The sequence below is a fragment of the Tamandua tetradactyla genome, chromosome 12 (genome assembly GCF_023851605.1).
Source record: "Tamandua tetradactyla isolate mTamTet1 chromosome 12, mTamTet1.pri, whole genome shotgun sequence".
NCBI lineage: Eukaryota > Metazoa > Chordata > Mammalia > Pilosa > Myrmecophagidae > Tamandua > Tamandua tetradactyla.
The window spans coordinates 75,370,074-75,389,390 of record NC_135338.1 but is presented as its reverse complement, the minus strand read 5'-3'; the positions used below and the strand labels follow the sequence as shown (position 1 = coordinate 75,389,390).

At 40.3% G+C, this 19,317-nt stretch overlaps 1 long non-coding RNA gene across 4 annotated transcripts in view; it reads left to right on the top strand.

Annotated features, from left to right (window-relative positions):
• Positions 1-18,683, top strand: part of LOC143651603 (uncharacterized) — a 51,682-nt gene extending 32,999 nt beyond the window's left edge. The window contains exons 3-5 of one of the 4 annotated variants that reach the window (XR_013160061.1): positions 1,576-1,707; positions 17,269-17,368; positions 18,093-18,683. This is a non-coding gene — a long non-coding RNA (uncharacterized LOC143651603). Of the gene's footprint in view, positions 1-1,575; positions 1,708-17,268; positions 17,369-17,888; positions 17,993-18,092 lie in introns of those variants that run through there. The other 3 variants (XR_013160062.1, XR_013160063.1, XR_013160064.1) reach the window with 3 other exon arrangements.
• The last annotated feature ends 634 nt before the right edge of the window (positions 18,684-19,317 follow it).

Genomic DNA, 19,317 nt, shown 5'->3' with positions numbered 1-19,317 from the left:
TGCATAATCTTCCTTTTTTCCTTTAAAAAACCCTACTTGGTAGAGTGAAATCATCAACATGGCAACATAAGACACCCCCTGGAAAAGACTCCTCTCAGAACCAACTAATGAAAGGACAAATGCCAGTTGGATCTCCAAGTACGATAGAGGTGGGAGATGAGAGAATGACTCCACAAATGCTGAATCAAAGAAAAAGAAAAACAAACACCAAAATCAGCTAGGTCTGAACCCCTCCCCCTCTCTCAGTCCTAGGCAGCATGGGAGTCACACAGAAGCAGCACAGTCTGGATCCCTCATGCCCTGGATGAGACCCATAGAGCCAGTCAGTACAGTAAGTGTGAAATCCACACATATCCAGGCACAGTGATCCAAGTCTGCAGAAACCCAGGGTGGAATATAAGCAGCTGAGGATTGCTAAATTAAACAGTACCCAAAGGGAAGAAAAACTGTGGCTTTTGGCAAGACATGCACAGTACCTCAGTCCAACCTCTGCTTTCTGGACCACCGATAAACAAAATGGACCTATCTGAAGTGAACCATCTGGCTCCCCAGGGAGAGATATCCTAGTGAGGAAAAACAGAGGCAGAAAAGCCTCACAGAATTAGACAAAAAAAAAAAAAATACTGAACTGCTGTAAGACAAGTTGCGTAACAGAACTGAAAGTGTAATAAAAAAGGGGCATTAAGTAAGGAGAAAATTTGAACAAGTCCTAGGAGCTGAGGAGACTATTCTGCATGAAAACATATGGAACAGCTAAAGATTCCTGGAGAAGTAACAGAGGAGAGGAAGTTTGTTCCTGGAGCTGAAACAATTGAATGCAAAAAAGCCAATCTTAAAAATTGTATGACATATCCAGGGCAAGAATCAAATGCAGAAAAGCTGAGAAAATGTAATCAGTTAAATATAGTGTGCTGGTTTGAAACTGTTATGTACCCCAGAAAAACCATGTTCTGTTAATTATCATACCAATGGTGAAACACTAAAACCTTTCCTCTAAATTCTGAAACAAGACAAAGTTGCCCATTGTCAGCATTGTTATCTGACATTGTATTGGAAGTACTAACCAGAATAATTAGGCAAGAAAAAGAAATAACAATCATCTAAATTAGAAAAGAAGAAGAAAAACTTGCACTATTTTCAGATGGCATGATCCTGTATTTAGAAAGTTCAAAACAATCTATAACAGTTACTAGAACTAACAAATGAGCCCAACAAAATGATTGGGTACAAGATCAATGTCAAAAATGAGTGATGTTTCTATACACTAGTAATGAGCAATCTGAGGAGGAAATCAAGAAAAAAATCCATTTACAATGGCAAGTAAAAGAATCAAATACCTAAGAATAAATTCAACCAAAGGGTAGTTTTTTTTTTTTTAACTTTGTTCCTTTGGTTTGAGCTGGTGGCAGCAGTCCCTTTCCTTTCCTTTTGGCTTATAGGGATTTCTCCTGTTTGGTGAATACCCAAATACTTGGAATCTCTTCTTCATTCTTTCTTTCTATGATATTATGCAGAGGAATGTTTCTGTTGCATTTTTTTATTTGTTTTTTTCTCCCTTACATTTTCATTCACAAGGGCCCCGACTAAGAGCAATCACATAATCATCTTGGTGGACAGGACCATGCACATAAATGCTATTAGAGAGCCTGCCACCTTTTGGTGAGAGGCCTCAGCTTCTGAAGACCAAGACTGCCATATAAGGATAAGGTAGGCATGGACAGATAATATTGACAATAGGTTACCTACCACCCTGAAGACAATTTTCTGGGCAGTTAGGGACTCCTGATTAAGGGTCTGAAAGCTAAAGCACAGTCCGTGTGCCAGGTGAAAGAAACATCCTATATAAGGAGCGCTGTAAAGCACTCCATTAACCCAACCATAAGATAAATCTTGCCGACATTTTAGACTTTATGATTTCTCTCATTAGAAAAAATAAGTTCTAGCTCTTCAAAAAATCTTAGTAGTGCACTGCCATCAAGCACTCCAACTAGTTTTATGTATAAGAATTATGGCCCTGCATCATAATAAATTCTTACCTTACTGAACCTAGCATACTAAATATAATCTTAAATTACTATGTTCACAATGAGGCTCTTTTAATATGGTCAAATTGGTATATTTGCATGCACAATTATATAAGATTTGATGGATCTATTTATAAAAATGTTAAGAGCCTTAGCGTCAAATATTAAACTAATGCAAAGCTGGAATTTTGTTTTCGCTTTTAAAAAATAACAGTTTTCTTGGATTATTGCATGTTGAAGTCTGTTACCAGACTTCTTGTGTTACCAGACAAAAGCAGTGAATTCTTTACTGATGAGTTCAATGACCAATTCCTGAGGTACTGGAGTTTCAAAGAGAGAAAAAGTTTATTGCTAGGCATGAAGCAGGAGATCAGATGGCCTACTGACCCCAACATTTGTCTCTCTGAACTTCAGTAATTCTTATAACATTATAGTATAAGAAGATGGGCAGACTTTAGAATTATGGCCCCAAATAATGCAATTAGAGGTAATCTAATTATTCAACATGTGAAGAATGATTACATGCTTAGTCAGAGAAAATATATAAGGAAGGGCAGCCTTAATATAATGATGGGTGTGATTTTTAGTATTATAATGAGGTATAGGTGACTTATATGCTAAAGTTTCAGCTACTGTGCATGTCAGGTGGACCCACTTTGGTTAGATCCAGTTTCAGTCATCAAGATAACATTGGGCTTGGGTTGGGTTTGTTCTGGGCTGACCAAAGACCCCTCATTAATAAATTTTAGGAACTGTCTTCAGTTATCGCAAGGCTCTGAAGTCTAAAAATTGGATAAATGGGTACAAGCGAGTTAGCCACAAGGTTTTTACAGTCATAAGGGCACAAGATAAAGATTATACAGCCATTATCAGTGATCAGAGTAGCAGTATTATGATTCAGAGAATTCAGGCATTTCGTTCTGCTACTCTAATATGCTAGAAAGTAAAGAGGAATATTTATATAATGATTCAGTAATCATAATCATCCCTTAAATCCTAACTTCTCAGTTACATTTGTATTTTATATTGACTTTATCATGACCTTAATTGTTTAAAAGAAACAAGTCTTCTCACTTTTATAAAGTAAAGCTTTATCATCATGTTATTTCCTATATTTATTTTAAAGTCTTTGTCACTTTGATTAAAGAAAAGAGCCAAATATTGTTTCACAGCGACCTGTGATAACATTTAACTATATTCAACCCTCCTAACAATGTTTAAAATTTTGCCATCTCAAATCAAGTCTAAACAATATCTTTATATTTCAGACTCTCTTTGGAATTTTCTAGAGGGCCCCTGGAAAAATTCCAAAGAATATACTCTTTTATCTTATAAAAAGAATGATGCCAGATATAGGTTTATTTGAGACATTGTAAATTATGTAAGAAGCGTGAAGATTTTCTGACTTTCTAATAGTTGAATTCACATAAACAAAATGTTACCAATACATATATTCTATAAATTATATAAAGTTCCTAATTGTCCATAAGATATCCTAGTACTAGTCTGCTTCCTTTTAAGCAACAGTATAATGTAATCAGGCATAATTTCAGTTATCCTTAAAAATATATTACATGCCACAAGACATACATTTTAATAAACTCTCTTTAAACTTTTCACTTTCATGAAACAGTGATAAGATAACCATGGGCATTCTCTGTCTTTTATGTTTTAAGTCTTCTGTAATTCACAAATTATTTTTTATTTTATTCTAATGTTTTTTGGAATAACTTGTAATCAGCCACAGGCTAAAGTGCTTCACTGTAGAGAGCCGCTTTCCGGGTTTGGCCTAGTGGACACGCTGCAGCCTGCTCTAGAGTTCCCCCCGCCCATCGAGTGAGCCAAGATGGCGCTCACATCCTGCTTCCGCAAATGACGCACACGCCCACCAACCCTATCTTCCAATCACCTCTGTATACGTGGCACTAACCTATTGGGTTTGGGCACAGTATATAAGAGGTTACCCGGACGGGGTGGGTGGAGACGACCCACAGGGAGCCGTACCTGACGGCCGCATAGAGGTTGTCTCCCCGCGGGGTGCTTAGGCCCGCGTGGAACCTGTAACAGAGAATGCAAGCTTAACTCCAGTAAAAGTCTGTGCTTACAACTGCTACGTGTCTTGGACCTGTGTTTCTCACCAGCGCGGATTTGTCTGCGTCTGTCTCTCTCTCCCTCCTGTTCCCTCCGCCAGCCGGGGACCAGAAGCTGAGCGAGAAGTCGCGGACAAGTGGTGGCCCGTACGGGGAACCCTTCTGCTGCCTTTCCCCGAGCTGGTGAGGACGCGCATCCTGAGTTCGCAGCGGACTTCCCGCGCTTGATCACCGCGAGAAGGTGAGTACTTCTTATTACGTGAGAGTTAAGGGCTGTGGGCGTTCAGGTAGCCCCAGTGAATCGGGAGAGCTCCCCGATTGATTAAAGTACAGTGCCGACTGCAAGCATGGGGCAGTCAGGAAGTTCACCTTTGTTAGCTCCCTTAAAGACCCTTTTGAAGCAGCGGGGTATCTCGGTTAAGGAGAGTTCCCTCCTGCGGTTCCTTGACGATGTTGTTACCTTTGCCCTTTGGTTCGCCCATTCCGGTAGCCTCAGTCTGCCTTCTTGGTTAAAACTTGGTAATGATATAGAACGGGCGCGCCGGACGGGCCTTTGTATGGACCCGATCCTGGTCCCTATCTGGGAAACCGTCAGTGCTTGCCCTGAGGCGGAGAATGCTGCAGGCCTAAGTCCGTCTTCCGCCCTGCTGCAGGCACGGCACGTGCTCCAAGAAACTCAGTCAGTTTCGTCTGCGGACGGCTCCCGTAAAGGCAAGCCGCCAGAGTCAAGCGATAGTTCAGACACCTCTGACTCAGAGTCAGATGGTGATGAGACCGAGGGTGCAGACGCGCCTCCGCTGATCGATTGGGGGAGGCCCCCTGTCTCACCCACGCAGCCTTCCGCCCCGCCAGCGCCTGCTGCAGGGACGCGGCGGCTTCCGGTGAATGGTTTTGGTGATCTCGCCAAAAACCCTCACCACGGGCTCCCTCTGGTGGCCGAATCAGGTAATTACAGTGGCTGCTCTCCAACTTCTAAGCGCTTGTTAAAAGGAATGGGATATGTCCCCGGCAAAGGCTTAGGAGCCTCATTGCACGGGCGCGCAAGGCCTATACAAGCTGTCTCCAATTCTGACAGACGAGGCCTGGGTTTTTCCTAGGGGCCACTGAGGGGAAATTCCCACCCACACCTATAAAACTAAAATGGAAGACCAGTACCCCGGTGTGGGTGCCTCAGTGGCCATTATCACAGGAAAAACTCTCAGCATTACACACTCTAGTGTCTATACAGCTAAAAGAGAGCCATATCATTCCCTCCACATCGCCTTGGAACACACCCGTATTTGTCATAAAGAAAAAATCAGGCAGATGGAGATTGTTACATGATTTAAGAGCCGTTAATAATTGCATGGAGTCCTTAGGACCTGTTCAGATGGGGTTGCCCCTTCTCTCAGCTCTGCCAGAGCATTGGTCTATTTTCATCTTAGACATCAAAGACTTACTAAAGAAACAGAAAGGGGGAATAGGTCACGGCCTGTCCCCAAAGGCTCAACTGTCTATAGCCTTGTTTACATATAATTTTTTAAATGAAAATTCACTAGGAATGACACCTGCTCTTCAGCACACTACTCCAAGTCCTCCACATAGAGGTCTAGTCCGATGGAAGGATGTCCTGTCAGGACAATGGCAAGGCCCTGACCCAGTGCTCAGCTGGGCCAGAGGCTCTGTTTGTGTTTTTCCCTAGGAGCCAGGACGTCAACCAGTGTGGGTTCCGGAAAGACTGGTGAGAACCGTGACATCGCCCGAGGAGGCCACGGAGCTGCTGCCTAAAAAACCAACAAGCCTTCAACCTGAACCATCAGATCAGGCCTCCAACTCTGCTGATGACGGCGGCAACTGAAGAGATAGCAACGAAAGCGCCGGTCACCCTTCGATTGTTTAGAAGGGGGACCAGTTTTAATAACCCCCGTTGCCTTCGACCTTTCCAAACTGGGCGAGACTGTACAAAGTCTGTGGAACCGAGTCACCTCATGGTTCTCTTGGCCCAATTTGACTACTTGGATTCTCGTGGCAGTGGGACTATTAGTGGGCTTAGTCACTGTTAAATGTTTGTTAGAACGCTTGTTCCAGACACAGCAGCAACTACGTGTTTCTACCATGTTAGCTATGTCTTCCCAGTCAAATGTGGGTGTACGTCCCTCCTCGATAGATAGCCCGTCTGAATCACCTGGGGCAAAGCTCTTGTCAGCAAGGTTTGTTGCAGGCTCCCTGGCCACTACCCGTGTTTAGCTAGGCACCAGAGGCTGTTAATTTTGCGCGCCTAGCCGCCTCGACGGTGGAGCTGCGGCCGCAGTCCTGGCCAGACTGGGCTTGGCTCTAGCCATTGCACCGAGGCCTCCGCAGCGTTTCCTATGCCCTGGCTGTCGCTCTCATAATCCCCGCTTGACCCAGTTGCGAGGCGAAGCACTGCAGGGAGGAGTCACGTGGTATCCAGTTCACGGACTCTCCGGTCTCTATATGAGGTGAGCATTCTGGTCGGTGCCAGAGGCTCCGTCGTGTGATGACGCGAGCCTAGTCCAGACTCCCCAAAGCACCAAACTATGTTGTGAGCCACTCAGGCCCACGGGAGCACCATCATCAATAGAGACACTGGGTACAAGAATACAGTCTACGGACCATGCCTCTTATAAAAACAAAAAGGGGGAGATGTAGAGAGCCGCTTTCCGGGTTTGGCCTAGTGGACACGCTGCAGCCTGCTCTAGAGTTCCCCCCGCCCATCGAGTGAGCCAAGATGGCGCTCACATCCTGCTTCCGCAAATGACGCACACGCCCACCAACCCTATCTTCCAATCACCTCTGTATACGTGGCACTAACCTATTGGGTTTGGGCACAGTATATAAGAGGTTACCCGGGCAGGGTGGGTGGAGACGACCCACAGGGAGCCGTACCTGACGGCCGCATAGAGGTTGTCTCCCCGCGGGGTGCTTAGGCCCGCGTGGAACCTGTAACAGAGAATGCAAGCTTAACTCCAGTAAAAGTCTGTGCTTACAACTGCTACGTGTCTTGGACCTGTGTTTCTCACCAGCGCGGATTTGTCTGCGTCTGTCTCTCTCTCCCTCCTGTTCCCTCCGCCGGCCGGGGACCAGAAGCTGAGCGAGAAGTCGCGGACACTTCACCTTCAACAACAACAAAATACTATCTCAGAAACTTGTGAAATGACTATGCCAGGTGCTCCAGAGCACCAGTTTCTAATAACCTAGCTTAAAGAATTTTGAGACCATACCATGGGACTGACTCATCATTTCCGAAAATCTAGAAGGAAGCTGACAATTACAAAATGCTAACACAAGACCAAGAGGAACATGAATTAATTACTTCGGATTGAATGAATTGATTAAAAAAATGATAATGGATTTTGTTTAAAAAATATTGCTGATACTTTAATAATTTATTTTTTAATACTAGAAATCCCTTTGTTTTTCTCATGAGCTATCTATAACTCATAAAACATTTGTCTTTTTTTCCCTGCCTGATTCCCTAAAATTTGGAAATTCTTAAAGAACATTCTTATTTTCGTGGAAACATAATTATTTGCATAACTTCAATAAGAAAATGTCCTTCTTGTTAACAGGACGTAATTGGAGTCACAGATTATACAAAAGCTTTAACTAGAATGTCATAATTGGAAATATTACAGGCTGAGTCTCAAATCTTAAGATAAAAATTCATAACATATTTCAAGCCTTGCTCATCTTTTTTCTTATTATAATCATTATGGTGCTGCTTATTTATTGTCCCATCACTAGAATAATAGCAGCATCTACTCCCTAAGCCGTGCTAAAATGCCAGACCGTTAGTCTTGAAGGTTGTACTTATGAAACTTATAATGAAGCTAAGCTTAACAATAACTAATAACTAAAAGTCACTCCCCCAAAACTTCCTTGTAACTCGAAAGTAGCCTCTGTTTAAACCAAACTCTGCAGATAGACCTGCAACCTTTGTGCCTACATGAGGCATCACTCCCAGGGATGAGCTTCCCTGGAGCCAAAGGGTTAATACAAATATTGATTAGCGATGCTTTCAGAGAAAGATCTTGATTAAAAGGGGAAAATAAGAAAAGAAATAAAACGAAATGGAGTTTCTGTAGCTAAGAGATTTAAATGGATTTGAGGGCCATTCAGGAAGTTACTCTTGCACACATCTCAGCCAGGTATGCAAAACCAAAAGCAGAGATGTTTCTGAGGACACCTGGACTCTAAAACCAACTACAAAAGAAAGAAATCCATAAACTGTCTAGATTGAAGTACATTTGTAAAGCCAGTTATACACAATCATAGTTTTTTTACAAACAACTTATATAATCTTTTTCTTTTGTTTTAAAAACGCTTAATTGGAAGCCCCAAGATAGGACACAATTCTGGATGATTCTGAAGTGGACCTTCTCAAAGGTGAATCTTTATCCAATGTGCTCTGAGCTGAAACAGACACTGAGACTTGAGGGAAAGAAGAAAGAGCTTTATTGCAAGCAAAGCTGGTGGAGGTCAGGAAGTGCAGTTGTCAAATTTGCCTTGTAAATAAGGGTGGGTTTTTATTAGACCAAAGGGAGGTAGGAGACAAAGATGGTAAGGATGTTGGCTGATGGTAATTGGCTAGTATGCATTCAAACTAAGGAAGGTGAATAACATGAAATGTTTAAACTAAGAGAGGTGATTTGCCAATATACATTCAAAATAAAGATGCAAGTTTGCTACTATTGCTGACTGGTCCTTTATTCCGATGAATGGGCTTGTGATTCTTCCAAAACTTGTAGTGGTCAGACCCCTCACTTCTCTTTCTGGACCAGTATTTCTCTTTCCTGTTGTTTCTGCTCACTTTATTTCCATTTGCATGGTATTTTATGTTTCAGGGTGACCTTGAGTTCAGGCTCCTTTGTTTGATGATAACACAGTGAATTAGCTTCACTTTGCTAGCTAATTCAATAGGGAAGGAAGAAAACAGGAACTTGTCCTAGAGATAGACAAGCCTTTCCTTAATAACTGATATTTTTAACATGTTATTAAGAGAGGGACTGTTCTAGTGGGTTACTACCTGATGATTTGGTTAGTACATGAAGTACCTGATGATTTCAGTCCTTTTCACTACTTGGTCTGCGTTCCCAAAATTGCAATTCTAAGACCCCTACCTTGCAGTTGGTCTGTAATTTCTCAGTCAACAAATATCTCAAATCTTTCCAGTCAGCCAGTCATACCTTTCAAGTAAAGAAAAGATAATGTATTTCCCACGAAAGCATGTTATGATGAAATGCAAATTTAAAACGGGAGAGGCCCCCAAAATATAAAAATAAAATAAAATAATTAACTATTCATGTCTAAATTGAAGACTGTGTGCATGCATTTGTTCAGTGAATTCTTTCTGCTTTAGGGCTGCAGGCAATGTGAGAACATTGCTTTGAAATCTGAAGAGAGGTGTTAGCTCTGCTCTTTCTGAGCTGTATGCTGGGATGAGGAGGATAGTTCTGTAAAATGAGGATCAAATCCACCTCTCACAACGTCTAGAGCTTTGGTGAGCTCAGTGTAAGAGCAAAGAGCCTCCTGAGAACATTCTGTAAATCATAGTCTGTTGTAAGGGCAAAACCTAATTTAAAATTAAATAAGACAATTTTCCCTATTGAACATAGGGAAGAGACCTTCTCCTCCCTCTTGTCTCTTAGTATTTACTTTAGAAAATCTGCAATTGTAAATCCTCTTGGTCCTTCAAAATGTATGTAAATGTGAAAGGTTAAATAAGCCATTCAAGAAAGTCTCCTGAAGGAAGGAAGGTAATTCTTTGAAATATAATCAGGGAAGAAATTGCCTTTATCTCCGACTTTCCTGGAAAGAATGGAGCATAATTTCTGGGAGGTCCGAGCTCCAAATTGTAAACATATCTCCATTCATAAGGATAAGAAATGTGTTTAGAATGTGTATGTGATGGATTGTGTCCACTTAGCTACTGGAAAAGGGTGAACTGTCTTTGCAATCTCCTTGAGGATTGGCTATGACCCATCACATTCTGGTTTAATGCTTAGTCAGTAATAAAACTGTTTCTCTTTATCTTCTACCTTTGTCGAGAGGTTTTCTGGGTTGGGAGAAAGTTTTGGTTTTAATCATATTTTCCAAACACCATACTCTCGTCAGAAATGCTTACTGTGGAAGCAGGGTAGAATAGGGCATCAAGGCTATGATCCCTGGTCTTCTATTCAGTTCTGAAAGAGTTAACAGACAACTGCAAGTCCCTTGTTTCTTATCGATAGGTTTTTAGTCTGGGAAGGAGAACAAGAGACCAAAACTGGATTGAAGGAGCTTTGTTGTGAGGCTGTGTGCAGGCAGGTAGCAACAGACCACCATGGGAACCTGCACAAAGAAGACACCTAGTTACTATGTCAAAGGTTACTATGAAAACCTGCTACCTACAAAACTTCCTATAAAGCCCGTACTAAACCCAACCCACTCAGGAAGTGTCCCTCCCTTGGACACATCCTTGTTAAGCTCTTTAATATGTACTCTCTCTTTTTAATAAACTTTACAATTTATTCCAACTGGCGCTTTTGTCTCTAAATTCTTTTAGTTTTAAGACTAACGAACCTGAATCGGGGCTCAGCTGGCACCTTTGCCAGCCCAGCACTGGTTACACTACTGCCAACTAAGAAATAACAAACTAAGCTGCAAGACAATATGGTGTTTATTTGGGGTCTTAGAATTGCAATCAGGGAGCACAGATCAGGTAGCAACCCAAATGGTGCCCCACCTTGGTGGCTCCAGTCAAGGTTTTTAAAAAAAAAATAAAAGAATGCATAAATTGTTTGTGATTGGTGGATATTTGGGTTATCCAAATGTCCTTCAGATTAGTTTACTGCGTTGTTTTTATCTTGTTTTGTATCTGGTGTCCAAATGTCCTTAGGATTTTGAGGAACATTGTTGCATGAGGCTTTGCATACGTTGGTAGTTTGTGACATCTGGCTGAGGTTTGTCTAATGGCAAACTCCAGAAAGACTTCATAATTCTACTTAAAATCTCTTAGCCATAGTAACTCTGTTTTGTTTTGTTTATTTTTTTAGTCAAGATCTTTCTCTGAAGAGATCTCTAATCAAAACTTGATATTAATTCCTCCGCTCCAGGGAGGCTTATCCCGTGGGAGTCCTGTGGCTTTTAGAGGGGAAGATAGTGAGTTTATTTGCAGTTTGGCTTAGAGAGGGGCCAATTTAAGCAAGGAGATTTGCAGGCAGTCACTCCTAGACATGAATTATAATTAGGCTTAGTTTCATCATTACAGAAACAAGTTTCATAAGTACAATCATCAATATCAATGGTTTGACATATTCCACATGACTTAGGAAGTAGTTGAAGCTGTGATTCTGGAGATAAAACATGAATAAGAGACATTGTAGTGACTATTATAAAGAAAAAAGATTAGCTTTTTTTGAAATAGCCTATAAATTCAAACTCCCCAAGATCTACGATTTAGCCACCTAAATGAGTCTCAAACTTCAGGGTTTCCTAGTTCATGCAGTATTTGAATTTTCTTTTTGTTGTCTTTAATATTTATTCATATTTGAGAGATTATGGGTATGGCCAGTAACCAAGGCCCTTCTGTGGATTCTAAATTAGTGCAGACCCAGCAATTTGATATATCGCCTAAGTCAGCAGTCCTTTGTATGGCTAGGAGAAAGGATGATAAATGGCCTGGGATAAGGAAGAGAGGGTAAGTAGGAGAATGAGGAGTTTAATAGGGGTAAGATTCATTATAGAGGGACAGAGGTGAACTGAGCTACCAAAAGAAGGGGTGGCCTAATAACAATGTGAATACAAAAAAAGCTCATAGGATAATGGAGATTATAGCAGGCGTTTTTGAGTTCATTTCAATCTGATGAAAGGAACTTCTTGGGCTAGCTGTCTGTATTAGAAGCTTTCTACTTCTAGGTGACTTAAGCCTAAAATCACCATTAAGTGTCAATGATAAGGGCCTGATCCCAAGTCTTGGGTTAGCTAAGAGTATCTGATAGGGACTCTTCCAATGAGGTTGGAGTGCATCTTGGTGGAGGTTTTTTTCCAATATACATTTCCAGGTTGAAGACTGTGGTTTTAAATATCGTTGTCTCTTTGGGGAATGTTGTAAAAGAGTCTTCTACCAAAGTTTCATTTTTTTAAGGTTTTGATTATTTCCTGACTATAGGTGAGCATATTTCCTTTTATGAGACAGGACTCATATATTCCAGAGTTTATTTCATTAGGTCTCCTTGTCATAATTTTATATAGGGATAACTTTATGTTTCTCCAAAAGAAGCAGATCTTATGTTTAATAAGATAATAGGTAAGGCTTTTGGTTATGTTATATTGAGGTATTCCATGAATTTAGCTAATTGAGCTTTAATTCATATCGTTTGTTCTTTCTGTTAAGCCTGAGGATTGGGAGAGATAGGCACAATGAAAATGTTGAAAAATTAGCCATATTCTGCATATTATTTTCATGATCTGTCCTGTAAAGTAGGTTCCTCAGTCACATGAAATCCCAAAGGAAATTCCCCCATTTGGAATTATTTTTTTACAAATAATACCTTTGCGGTAGTAGCAGCAATATCATGTCTGCAGGGAAAGGCTTCAAATGGCAGTACATACAAATCATTATTAAAACATGTTTATAGCCTTGGGATAGGGGTAATTGAGTAAAGTCCAACTGTCAAATTTCAAAAGGTCCAATAGGTAAGGGAAAATGTCCTTAAGAACTATGGAAAGGTTTTCCTGTTTAGTGCTTGGTACAAATTAAACAATTACGATATATTTTTATAGCTACTTTAGGAGATGGTTTCCAGAAATATTGCTTTCCTCAGCTTACCATTTTATTGGCATGCCAGTGAGACATATTGTGAATAATTTCCATAACTGTTTCCTGGTGGGAACTAGCAAGGACTTGTTTATCATTAGGGCCAAATCAAGATTTAATAGAAGGCTTATAAAAGCAGCCAAAAATTTCCTATTTTTTAAATCTCTTAAAGAATACATTTTCTTGAACTTCAAAGGGTAATGTTTTTTATGTTTCCAATAGTTATTTGGTTCAAAAGTCATTACAGAAACAAGAATAGGTTTGTAATTTATTGCTGCAATTTCTTAGCTTTATCTTTCATGTAGTTGCCAGTGCTTTCCTCTGTGTTTGTCTGAGAATGACCAGGAATTTTAATTATAGCCAAAGCCTTTGATAACAGTATAGTATCTAGCAAGTCCATGATAGAAGAGCTGTTTTTTTTTTCCATTGGAGGTTAAGAAAAAAACGTTTTCTGTTTGTAATATCTTCAAATCATGACTAACCTCAAAAGCATAGTGATCATCAAAGTATGCATTTGCTAATTTCCCCTTCTTTGAGTAGATAGGTGTTTGTGAGAGCAAATGTTCAGTTTGCTGGAATGATGTGGCATTGGGTAAGGACATTGGTTTTATGATCTCATAGTTTGAGGTAATAGCATATCCAACATGATAGATTTCCAAGTTATCTTTAAGGTAGGCACCATGTATACAAGATAACATCTGCTTTATCAATTGGGGTTCCTTGAAAGTCTATTGAAGTGGTTAATAACTGATCAGTTAAAGCCATGAAGTCATAAGGAGTTTCCTCAGAAATAGGAGAAGTAAAGTATCAGTATTGTTTGTAACAATGAATAAAGGAGATATTGGGAAAAGAAAGAAGAGAATTTCATAAGAAGTTAATTTTTTAGTAAGAAGGACAACAACAGAGTGAGGAACAAAAAGTTAAGGGAAATCTCAAAATTAATTCTTCAATTGATTCTAAAAGTTTTGTCTTCATAACAATGTATCTCATGCAATTGGGAGCTCTTTGCTAAGGTATCTTTTGGCTTGCTAAAGTGTCCTAGAGGCCTATTTTGATTGCTATGAAAGAAGAATACCTTGTTATTAGTTTGTCCTAGATCAGAAGTGTCAGAAAACTATGCTTTATTTCCTTGAAAAAATTTTGACTAGTTTCATCCCAAATGGGGTTCAATTCATTTAGCTTTTAAACAAGGCATACAAAGGTTGAGCTATCAAAAAAAAAAAAAAACCCAACAACTTAGGAATTCAATTTCTACAACATCCTGCAAGGCCTAAAATTCCCCTTAGGTGGTGCTTGGTCTTGGGAGAAAGGAAAGTTAGAATGCTTTGGATTTGGTCAAGGTCTAGGAGGAAGCTCTGGTGGCAGGGATAGGTGGAACAGAAAGAATCTGGCCTATATCAGTAGGCCATGTGGACTATAAATGGGTTGGACTAGCATGTAAAAAAGGGTAATGTTTAAATTTTATTTCTTTGACTGAAAGGGCAGGAATATGTTTAAGATGTAATTCCTTATCCTAGTCCAGTGAATCTGGTTCTAAGAATTCCAAGGTAATATTCCCTTTTAGAGAGAAAGATATGTGTACTTGAAGAAATGCAAGTAAATCTCTTTCAAGAAGGTGAACTGGACCAGAGGGAACTAACAAAAATTGATGAGTACCTTGTACAGGTCCTAATTGAAGGGGAATTTGGAGGAATTAAAGATGGTTACTGGTTTGCTGGATACCCCCACCATTTGAATTGTTTCTATGCTGTGGGGCAGAGTTAATGAGGGCAGTGAGGTCCAAAACAGAGAAGATGGCCCCAGTGCCTACTAGACCCTGTGTGTTAGTGTACTAGGTGCCAGAATGCAATATACCAGAGTCTTGCTTTTACAAAAGGGAAACTTAATAAATTACAAGTTTACAGATCTAGGGAGATGATAGTGTTCAAATTAAGGTACCAACAAAAGGTTATGTTCACTCAAGAAAGGCCGATACTGTCTGGAACACCTCTGTTAGCTGGGAAGTCACATGGTTGGCATCTGCTGGTCTCTTGCTCCTGGGCTCCATTGTTTTCAACCTCTGTCCCCACAGGGATTCTTCACTTTGCTTCTTTGGGGCTGCTTTCATCTCTTAGCTTCCATGGGCTCTGTACACGTTCTGGCTTACTTAATGTCTCCTGGCGATGTCTACTGGGCTCCAAGAATCTTCAAACATCTGTGTTTCTGTTCTCCACCTGTCAGCTCTGCTCTGAAGTTTCAATCTACTCTGTCATTTCTGGCACTTTCCCAAATGCTTCCTCTGTTAAAGTAAACTAAACAAGACTCACCTGGAATGGGTGCAGTCACATCTCTGTCTAATCAAAAGATTACATCCACAATCAGCCATGTCACATCTCTGCAGATGTAATCTAATCAAAAGTTGGAGTCTTACATTCCTGGGAGCACAGACTCGGGGAGCAACCCAAACTGCATCCCACCTTGGGTTTTCCAAGCAAGTGTTTTTAAAGAGAAAAGAAGATTACAAACATTGTTTGTAAAGAATTATTATTGGTAGATATTTAGGGTTTTCCAAATGTCCTTAAAATTAAACAGTTTACTTATTTCTTTATCTTGCAGTTGGTTCATGGCATCCAGATGCCCTGAGAAATAGTGTTGATTTTGGTTTTGCATACCTGAGCAGTTTGTGGTATCTGGCTGATATGCTCATAAGAGTAATTTCCTGAATGACTTCCAAACTCCATTTTAAATTTCTTAGTCATAACAATTCCATTTTGTTTTATCTCTTTTCTCACTATGTATTCATACTTTTAAGTGAATTGGTAACGGGTGATGATGATTATAGCAAACCCTTACAGCCCTCTCTACGTTCGGGGCAGAAGCAGGCATGCAGAGTCCATATTCTCAGTGGTCAATACACAGGAAGCTACCACAGCACACACACTCGTGGCCTCTTCCCCTGGGTTCCCTCCTGCGTAGGGAGGACATAGTCTGAGTCTCTATAGGACAGAATTTACACATCTACAGACAAGAAATATTTTGCACAGCTGTCAGTTGTCTACAGTTTACAGAGTTATGAAATTCTTCCTTCAAAGGAGATTCAGATATGCTGGAAGAGTGAGCCACAGGGGGCACACAGATTCCACCAAGATGCTTGTTCAGTGTCAATAGGTACCGTAGATATTAGCATTGGGATCATAGGGCCCAGGACAGCCACTACCAGAATGATAGAAGGGCTATTTGAGAATCCCTGCCTTTCTCTTTTGAAAACAAGCTTCCCAGATGATTTGAGTGCACATCAGAATTGGGAGAAGAATTTACTAGCAACTTAAATTCTCCAGCATCTGTCTTCTAATGTGTCTATAACAACCGCTTAGCCCTCCTTGAGACCAGGTGCAGCAGGGTTCTTCTCCATGCTGTGACAGTTTTGATACCAGGAATATTGTCCTACTGCTCAAAATCAAGTCTTCTCTTAGGCATCTCCAAGCCTGCCATTCTGCCAGGAGAGAACAAGCTGTCATGTTTCTATAGCAGTTTAATTTTAAAATGTAAATGCCACCTAGGATGAATTATTTTGTTTAATGATGATAACATGAACAACTAACATCTAATGACTACTTACTATGATAGCCCTTGTATAGCTATTACTTCATTAAATAACCAAGATGACTCTAAGAAGTGTTTATTATTATCATTCCCATTGTATGTATGGATGATGAGACCAAGAACTCAGACGTAGGGCACGGAGCAAATGTAAGACTATGACACTAGCACCTGCACAGGGATTCAGATTTCCTCATTAAGATCTTGATTCTCCTGGTAGGAAGGGCCTCAGGCCTCATAGAAAGGGAAAGTTGTGCAGCAGAGAATACAAGGGAAGAACTAGAAGTAGCCTGGGGAACACCGAAAGAATGCTGAGGAATCTCCTTCTGGGAACATAGCCAACAATTCAAGGAAGAGTCTTTCTTCTCTTATTTTAATTGTGTATAAGAGGAAAATTACAGCACAAGCTTGACCATTAACAAACCAACCTAGGAGCGACCAAGCTGTTCAATACATTTACAGTCAGGAAGACACCAGCATCTCCAGCAGCCCCTCAAACCCCAGTGGTAAGTTGCAACCATACCTCTTGCCTGTCAGGTCATTGAATCACCAAGGACCAAGGACTCAAAGAGGCTGTAGGATTTTAACTGTGTCTAGTTTTCAGAACAAATGTTCTTCTCAAAAGCATGGTTTAAAATGCATTTTATCCAAAGTAGTGATTCAGAAGAAAAGAGAGCAGCATAAGCAAAAAGCCTCTGATTTATTCAATCTAATATCTTCCATTTGAAAAATCAAAGCACATTATTAACAAAAGGGTACTGCCTATATGTCCTCAAAGATCCAGCTCTCTAAGGAACCACCAGCCTCTGCCCAGACAAAGCCACTGTGGGAGTGTGGAACTTTCTGCACTAAATACAGTACAGAATAAAGAAGGGAAGGTAAGCAACTCAACAAATATCTGCTGGAACAGTAGGAAGTTTTGATGATAATCAGGGCCAACTTTTCCCTAGAGGAATTTAAAAGGTGACACTAATGCTTTTGTAGTAATAGAATAAAATGGTGTAAAATGGAGGTATATAGTAAAAAGCCTTTTTTAAAGGTCAAAATTCAGATTTTATAAGTTCAGGACTAGAGCTCAAATAAATGAGTATCACTCAAACTAAACTCAGAGCTCCCCTGCATATGGCATTGTCATGGTCTCCACTTTGAAAATGACATTAAGTTCTAGACCTTCAATCCATTATCCTTTGAAATAAAATGCTGTTATGAGAAAGTGGTTTTTCAGCACTTTTTCCTCCAATCTGAGCCAAAGATATGTATTTTTATAGATACAACAAATACTTTAAATGAGCCGTCATAATAAAAATGATTTGCAGAGTTTGCAGAGCCCAAGAAAAAAATTGCAGCAGACAATGTGAAACAAGCAAGGATGATTTTTCTTTTCGTTTTTTTTTTTAGCTACCACAGTAGGGGAGAGAGCATAGAACTCAACTCCTCAGAAGACAGCATGTGCTTGAGCTCTATAGTCAGGGCAAGGACAATAGGAAAGTATCATTAGGCCATCTGGGAAAGAATAGGGTGGGAGATGGAGGTGTGGGGAGGGAGAGGTTGATAATTTGAAATGGTTAGTATCTGACGTTGTCTTTTTTCCTTTTTCTGCAGTCTGAGTTTTTTTTCTCTGCCGTTCCACAGCTGTAAAATTTGTTTCAAGGTAGTCAAGGTAAGATAGGAACACGTACAGGAGCCCAAAGAGCAAGGCTGGAAGCTTTCTCAAGACAAAGAGAGGCAGTCTTGGTCAGAAAGTACCCACACCAAGCTGCTACCTGCCACTGATACTTTGGACTGCTGATGAGATACCTGGGAACAAAATGAAAACCTTGGCTGGTCTTTGCCCTTGTTTTGGGGGACGCAAACTTTGGAATTTCTTGTGATGAATGTCTTTTTTCTTCATAGTGGGACCAAGACCATACCTGCAGTGGGTGTGGGATCTGGCCACACTAGAAAGAACAATTTGTTCCCTAGGGTTTGGGACTTCGAGCCACATCATATGAGCCCACCCTCTCCAACCTCAGGGGTGTGGGGTAGGGAGAGACTGAAGATTGAGTTCAACCATGTTGATATAGATTCCATCAGCCATGCATCATAAAATAAGACACCAAATAAACTTGGGACACTCAAAGCCCAAATGAGTGTCTATGTGTGAAAAGATAAATATCTGTGCTGGGAGGATGACATGTTCTGACTCCACATGGAGAGGACAAGAAGTTTGCATTTGAGACCTTCCTGCAACCTCTCCCTATATGTCTCATCTTTTGGCTTCATTTTTTAAAATACATTTTTTATTGTGAAATATAATATATATAGAGAAAAAGCAATAAAATTCAAAGTACACTGTAACAAGTGGGTATAGAACAAATTTCAGAGTTTGGTACGAGTTACAGTTCCACAGTTTTAGGTTTTTCCTTTGAGCACTTCCAAAACACTGAAGACTAAAAGAAATATTAATATAATGATTCAGCAATCATACTCATGTGTTAAATCTTCCTCCTCTTTCTCATTTGATCCTTCTCCCAATTTTAAGTTATTTGAGCTATGTCCATTCTAATATTTCATTTTGGAAAGGGTAGTGATAATATGGGATTGGGGAATGGAACTAGTTGATCTTTTTGGAAAGCTGGTCCCTCTGGGTTTCAAGATTTATCTGGCCTAGGAACCAATTTGGAGGTTTTTCATTTCTGGTAAATAATTTTAACATGTGAAACTTTTGTAAAATCTCAGATAGAGCCCTAGGTATTCTTCAGGGTTTGGCAAGAATGGCTTTGGTTAGGGTTTCATAAACTGTGGTAATTAGCAATATCTAGCTAAAGCTTGCATAAGAGTAGCCTCC